The sequence below is a fragment of the Chenopodium quinoa genome, unplaced genomic scaffold (genome assembly GCF_001683475.1).
Source record: "Chenopodium quinoa cultivar QQ74 unplaced genomic scaffold, ASM168347v1, whole genome shotgun sequence".
Taxonomy (NCBI): domain Eukaryota; kingdom Viridiplantae; phylum Streptophyta; class Magnoliopsida; order Caryophyllales; family Amaranthaceae; genus Chenopodium; species Chenopodium quinoa.
In genome coordinates, this window is record NW_018745523.1 from 4,503,523 (window position 1) to 4,510,283 (window position 6,761).

A 6,761-nucleotide genomic window follows, 5' to 3' on the forward strand; every position below is an offset into this window, starting at 1 on the left:
GAAAAAATTTAAAGAACTATATATAAGCCTTTAATTTAACTAAAGGGAGGGTTTTAAAGTGTTGTTTGATTTGGATTTTGAAGGTTTTAAAGTAAGTTAGTATTGCTGTAAATTTGATTGATTGGGTATTGATTGAGATGTTATTATTTGTCTTAGGAGAGGAGTTTATTGAAGGTGATTTCTAGTTAGTAAAGTGGCATACCAATTCGTTTGCTCAAGGTACGTACGAGTTAGGAAACCTTTCTTTTAGGTGCATGTTTAAGGATGGATCGAGAACTTAGTATCATGTATAGGATTGACTGGGTTAAATTGTTTGGTTATACATTGTGAATTTCAAATGATGTGCACTATTTTATAATGCAAGTAATATTTGTGCTCTAATTATGCAAGGTGCGTTTCGAGGCAAAAGTATGTGATTGGTAAAAAGATTAATTTATTACTCATTCATGATTATGCAAACAGGATGAGTAAATGAAGGATTTAAGTCTTATAAGACGAGGTTAAGGTTTTGGGGTTCCTTATGCACTCAAGGTGTTTATACATCGAGGTAGTAAAGGATTAAATAACAAGTGTTGTTTGTCACTAATAAATCAAGAATTGAAATTGGAAACTTGTCTTGTTTGATTAAATTGTGTTTAGAATGTTTGTATTTTTATGTATATGAGTCATCCTCAATTCTGGAATAATGACAATCAGGGGTTGGGGTACATGGGGTATTAGCCGTGTACTTTTCTCGATGCCGTCTGATCTACGAGTCTCTTATTTCAAATATTTTTCAAAACTAGGAATTAGGTGAGATCTCATACTAACTACGGTCACGGAGTCGCGCCCGTGGTTGTTGGATGTTTATTGATGTTTCCGAAAGGAGGCATGGGGTTTTTCTTTTATTGATGTTCCAAATGGAGCATGGGTTGGACAACCTTGTCTATTGCGTAATCCAATGAATAAAAATAATGATTTACCTATTATTAATTAATGGAGTCTTAGTAATATAAATAGTTGAGTCGTGTGTTGAGTCTATAATTTAATGATGCATGATGATTGATTATTAGTAGCATGTTATGGATTTCTTAATTTATTTTGCAGCTTGTATGTACTCAGCTTTGCTGATTGCGTGCTTTGTGTGTCTTTCTTTGGTCATGGCCTTCGCCTTTCAAAGACTCTGTGACGATCCAATTTTTACACTTGTAATATTGGGGAGCATATTAACCACAAGTTCTTACATACGCAGCATTCACATCAGGGTTGTGGGATTTTGAGTGGAGAGTTAGTTATTGTTTGCAGTTTGTTTTCTTTTGCAAGCACTAGTGGAAAAATTCCTATTTGTAACACCCTATTTGTAACGGGCATAAGTATGCCAGTTACAATAAACCTACCCGTAACGGGAAAAATATTAAGCCGTTACATTAAAACAGCGCGGAGATTTAGAGGATATGTATTCGTATTGGGCAAAAAGGTGTCTGTTACAAATAATATGTTATTCGTAACGGGCAGCGTTTTGCCCATTACGATAATTATATTATTCCTAATAGGCAAAACTTGCCCGATACAATACAATATGCGAAATTACGGAGTAGATGTTAAAAAACCCTAGCCGTCTAACTTCACTTTTCTTATTTTCCTCTCCTCCTCTCTCTCTCCTCAATTGACTCTTTCTCTCTCTTCTCATACGATTTAGCTTTCTCTCTCTTCTCATTCTTACAATGGAAAGTTGGAAACTGAGCTGTTTTGGGTCAAAACATGCTATAATGTCGTCTAGGAAGGGAATGTTGCCCCTCAAACTTCCAAGGTATTCTATATTTTTGGTGTTTTGATATTAAGTTTTTTAATTTTTGGTGTTTTTTTCGCTAGATCTGGAGCAAAATATTGTTTTTTTTTTCTTTCTTAATTCCACCAAATCGATTTCTTAATTAAGGTTCCCTCATTTTTTGTTGAATTGCTTTTTCGTAAGCCCCAATTGGCATATTTTCATCGGGGGAAAAACCTTAACTTTTTTTATTAGAATTTTTTTTTTTATTTTGAATTTGATTTTTCCAATTGTTTTTATTTTTTTTATGAATCCTAAACCCTAATTTCAGTATAGTTAAATTGATTTTAAAGTTGAATAGAGATGAAGCTATCAAAGAGGATGAAGAGAAAAGTGTAGCCTTCAAAGCAGCAAAGTACGTAGCAGTATTTCTGGAAATACGAAAAGAATTAGTGTTGAGGGTGAGGAAGAAAAAATTACTAGATCTGGATTTTGTTCTATGAATTATATTTGTGATTGTTGAATTTTTAAGATCATAGATCATAAAATAATGGTACAATTTGATCTTTATAAGTGTTGGCCTTATTGATTTCAGCTTGTTTGTGACAGGTATTTCTCGTGATTCTTTGTTCAAAATGTGTGCCGCTAGTGCCAAGAACAACTGAAGAAGGTTCGGAGGTAGAAGCATAAGTAAGTTTAATTTTTCTACTTTTTCTCGATATTTTTTTTTGTCAATTTATATTTTTGGGTCTTATATGAACTTGCAAATATTCAAGTTTCTGGGCTTAATTATATTTTTGTGCTACAATTGAATCTTTTAGATAGTTTGGATTGGTTGATTGAATATGTTATTGTGAGATTTATGTTGATGAAATGAGAATTAAGTAGTATGCTGGATTACTTTGAGTTAGGTAGTAGTTAAAACTTGTTTTTATTGAAATTAAAGCTGATGGGTGAGATATATTGTCATTTTGGGGTATGTATTTGTCGTGCTGAAGCACTTGTATTATTGAAATACAATCAAATCTGACTTTGCGATTTGATGAATTTTATAGGTGCGTGCTGATGGTGGTGTGATGTTGGGTTGCAGGTTTTTATTGGTTTATTTTATGCTTGATTTTTGCCTTTTATCTCCAGCATTCTTGTTCTTATTGGATCAATAATTTGATTTTCTTCAATGCTGTTCAGGTTATAAGCACATGGGGTGTTCAAAACAAAATTGACTTCCTTTCACTATCATATACTCGTCATGCAGAACATGTTCGCCAAGTATTAGGTGGTGCAATATGGTTATCTTTTGAGTAATCTCCTCCTATGCATTCCTATATTTAATTGTATCTTTTTGTTTTTGTTTAGGCACGTGAGCTGCTGCAAGTTTAGGTGATCTTAGATATTTGCAAAGATTGAAAACGTTGAGGTATGAGCCATCACGCTTCATTCCACAATAACGAGCTTCTAAAATCCTCTTTATCCATTCCCCAACATTATTCATTCCCCAACTATTGATAGGATTTGTTTCGAGGTAAACTGAATATCTGGGGCTTTGTCACCATGCAGAATCCTTTTCAATATTGTCTTCATGCCTATTTATTCCCTTTTTGTTTATTTAATTATTTATTTATGAATCTTACTTTACAATGTAGGCTGAAAAGGTATTCAATCAAGATCAGTACTTCAAGAAAGCTGTCAAGTATGTGGGAGAGCCAATGTATTACGCTTGTAGGTGCATGTTGCCTTGAAGGTAATGGTATCTGTGATCATCTGTTTCACTTGTATTACGCTTATCATTGCTTCGTTTTTTATCTTTTGTTTTGATTTGATGAATTTGTTCAGTTTGATTTGAAATTGGATCTGGTTTATGATTTCTTTATATATGTTTTTGGATTGATTTCTATTTTGTTCTTCAATTTTTTATGTTTTCGGTTTAGATCGACGCTAGAATCCTGGTTCTGTTGTGTTTAGTTGCAAAATATTTGCTATTTTTTTGTTATTAAATCGTCATAAATGTTAGGTTATTAGATGTTTGTAGTTGTACTTTGTTGTTGTGATTTGCTGCTGTTTTAATGGAACTTTTTTTATAGTACTGTTTTTTTGCGATTTTTTAAGCTTATTTTGCCTCAAATTGCTTACATCTATGCATCTGAATATCTACGAATTTTACGTTAGATTTTGGTTGATCTTATGCTTTAGATTCATTTTCAATGATTACAATAAGCCTATTAAATGTTTTTTTAAAATTTTGTTTGCGAAGCTTCTTGCAGTTTGTTGATTTTGTTTTGTTTGCATTAGAGATTCGTATTTCAGATGCTAAAAACAGAATTCTGGTGTTCTATTATGGAATCTTGAATTATGTAAGGTTTGAAGTTGTTCTGTGTTGATTTGGGATGATTTGAGGCCTCATTATTGCCACTTACACACATGTCCAGTGTTATTTGAATTTTCCTTATTATGCTAGCAGGTTAACCACCGAGTCTTTTTAGTAACTTAGTGGCCCTTTCTTTAGGTTTTTGTTTTTGTAGGAGCAACAGGTGCCTATTTGTTATTCATGTTATTAGTAACTCAGTGTAACCCATTATGTATGGTTGTGAATATATGAATGAGTGTGGAGGAAAAAAGAAGCATTTTGCTATTTTTTGGCTTTTTATATTTTGAAATTGAAAAGTACAGGCTTAATCTTGTGCCATCTTATAAAAATAGATGGGCCATGACGTTGAGACGGGGAGGTGGGGATTAGTAGCTAAGTGAACCAAGGGTATTTTTTTCTCATTATAGTGATTAGTGCTCATTTAATCATCAAATGAGTAAACCGGGTGTATATATATATAAGAGTTTAAAGGGACTGATTATTGATAATGCGGCTTGAATCACTGTTTGATTCTCATCCATGTCATGAAGTCTACATGCATGCTTTAAATGGTCATTTCAAGCAATTTTAATTGATAGAATGATCTTTCCCATCACATTGTTTGGATTAGTTGGATATTGATCCTATTTAGAAGAAGATTGTTGTTTTTTATTTTTCACTATTATCTTAGTACAGTCCAATAGGAGAACAACTTTCATCTTGCAAGGAGGTATCATTATATCTACAATCTTATTTTGGGATAAATGATGTTAAACTTGTGAGGGACATTAGGGTTGAATCTCAGCATGATCTCTAAGGAATGGCAACTCCATGATGGACCTTTCAAATTCACCTCTACGGCTCTACATGTTTACCTATTGAACATGAGATGGATTCTTTACTTTTGGGCATTGAGAATCTACCAGATGTTCAGAGTATTATTCATATAGTAGCTTTTGACTCATGTTAGGGAGTTGTTGTAAATTCAATTTGGACATTTGTTAAAGTTTGTATCTTTGATTTTATAATTAATTAAATTTTACATTTATTATTATTAAATATTGATAATAGTAATTAAAATTTGGCATCATAGAATATTATCAGGTTAGTAGTGTAGCAGGTATCACCTGCTGTGATTTGGGTATTTTATACCCGGCTAGGTGGCCCAATCAGAAAGCGCCACGTGTCCTCCACATAGGTGCCATTTGGACCTATGGAATGATGATGCGTGGAGGCTGGACTCTTCCACGTCCTACGTGGACTGAAGGTCCAGCAGGGACCATTCAGGTGGCGACACATGCCACTCAAAAGGTGCTTCAGAATCCTTTTGGGCACAGTGACACGTGTCACTCAGGCATTGGCCCTGGGATGGCGGCCTTCTAAGGCCCAAATCCCGAGGCGCCGCAAAGCGGCGTGACCTAATTCCTAGGTCACCAGATCCTAGGAGGGGCACGCTTTTCAAAAGGACCCTATAAATAGGGACATTCTGTCATTTATGCAGGGAGAGAATTTTACACGCAATACGAGACAATACGTCACTTATCACCTGAGCTTGGAATCCGAGCAGATAACTTTATTTCCGCACGTTCTATTACCGAACGTTTACTAAATTAATCTTCGGAGGCGGTCCAACGACCATCCGGCGGTCCGTTTGCATTGCAGGTACATGCATCCTCAGTCGAATCTAGTTTCAGTGTTGTAACTCTCCCAAGGGACAAAAACCCCCGAAACATGCTGCATTTTTTTTTAAATTTGGGTTCAATAGTATTTGTAACGGACAGTTTGACTGCCCGTTACAAATAACCCCGTTATTTGTAACGGGCAGTCAAATTGTCCGTTACAAATAACGGGTTATTCGTAACAGGCAGTCAACTGTCCGTTACAAATAACGGGTTATTCGTAACGGGCAGTTTGACTACCCGTTACGAATAACCCGTTATTAGTAACGGGCGCTGCCCGTTACGTATAAGATAGCCTATCCATAACGGCAACATATGTAACGCCCACTGTAGGGAATAATTTTAAGCCTTTAAAATCCCACTAGCTTGAACCCCACTGTGATCATACACTAAAGTACGGTGGCGTCCAAAAGGGAAGAAGATAGAGCAAAAGAGTCGCCAACAAGTTTTTAAGGAACTTGTAAACCGTTCACGAGGTGAAGGTTACACCCCTTAACGATCCAAGAGATCGTCAACTCCATAAGGTCATGAACCAAATAAGGTTCGGGGATGATGGTACAATCCAACCTAAAAGAGATTGAACCTGCCCTAATAATAGGCCTCTACTTTATTCTGATCGTATTCATGTGCGCTTTCTGATTAACATGCAATCAATAGGATTAACCCTAAACCTGTTTCATCTATGTTGGTTGAATTTAATGCACAAATAAATCTATTATTGGCGATCACTTGAATTATAATCAAATTAACCCTAACAAGATTATTAATTATCTTATTAAGCGTGATTGCAAGTACCATATTCCCTTTAACATACAATAAAGGTGATCAAGCAATAACAATATAAAATAATGAATATCAAGCAACATAATAAATAATCAACATCATTAATAATAATAATATCAATCATAATCATAATCATGTTAAAGCATAGCAAGATCCTAGGCATGATACTAACAAGATTAATAACAAACCCTAGCATGTCACTAAACAA

At 34.8% G+C, this 6,761-nt stretch overlaps 1 long non-coding RNA gene across 4 annotated transcripts; it reads left to right on the forward strand.

Annotated features, from left to right (window-relative positions):
• Window positions 1–1,511: 1,511 nt before the first annotated feature.
• LOC110715569 lies at window positions 1,512–5,150 on the forward strand. 4 transcript variants are annotated; one of them, XR_002510325.1, is made up of 7 exons: window positions 1,512–1,789; window positions 2,084–2,437; window positions 2,803–2,837; window positions 2,936–3,023; window positions 3,104–3,164; window positions 3,391–3,488; window positions 4,788–5,150. It is a non-coding gene; the product is annotated as an uncharacterized LOC110715569 (long non-coding RNA). The 4 variants fall into 4 exon arrangements; XR_002510326.1 differs by having other exon boundaries at window positions 2,084–2,208; window positions 2,357–2,437; window positions 3,391–5,150; XR_002510323.1 differs by having other exon boundaries at window positions 3,391–5,150.
• The last annotated feature ends 1,611 nt before the right edge of the window (window positions 5,151–6,761 follow it).